Here is an 860-nt window from a genome sequence, read left to right on the forward strand (position 1 = left end):
TGCAACATTTATTAAAAAACAAAAATCTAATGTACATTTATCTTCAGTAAGAGATATATCTAGGTCACAGGGGAGTTCAAAGCCTGTCCCAAGAAAACAGAATACATGGAATGGACTTGCAGGATGTTGCATGACATCCTGCACACACACACACACACACACACACACACACACACACACACACACACACACACACACACACACACACACACTCTGTGGGGCTATGTACTGTAGAAACCCCAAATCCCCATACACCTGCCATGTGTTTGGGAGAGAGGTGTGGGAAACCAAGGAACTCTGAGGAAACCAACTTGTAAAGCAAAGCACAGACAATAATGTGTATGATTCAGAAAGCTATTAAATCTGCTTTTTCTCAAGAAGTTTAACAAAAAAAACAACAACAACAACAACAACAGCCTTTATGTACATTTATGGCATTTGGCAGACGGCTTTTTTAGAGTGACTTAGAATTATCTCATTATTACAACTAAACAGTTGCTCAAGGCCACAGTACTGATAGCATGGTGGGTTTATTTACTTTAATTTCACTAGATTTAAAAGTCAAATATCTTATTTTTTACTCAACTACATTTCGCAAAATCAGTCGTTCCTTTTTATTTATGAGTGGATAAAAAACTTAACTGGTCCAGCAAGCCACCATTTACAGTAGGGAGGAGCGCACGTTTTGTTTTAAGCTTGTTTTGATTGCCGCTTGGCAGTGGTGAATTTAGGCATAGTTGACATGTGCATCTTTCCGGGGTGGAGCGTGGGGCGTCTACACAAGAAAAAAAAGACATCATTGTTTTGTTTTGTTTTGTTTCTTTTTTTTTTTTTTTTTATCACTCATTTGCACGGTCATG

This window comes from Silurus aristotelis (genome assembly GCF_946808225.1).
Source record: "Silurus aristotelis genome assembly, chromosome: 8".
Classification (NCBI taxonomy): Eukaryota; Metazoa; Chordata; class Actinopteri; order Siluriformes; family Siluridae; genus Silurus; species Silurus aristotelis.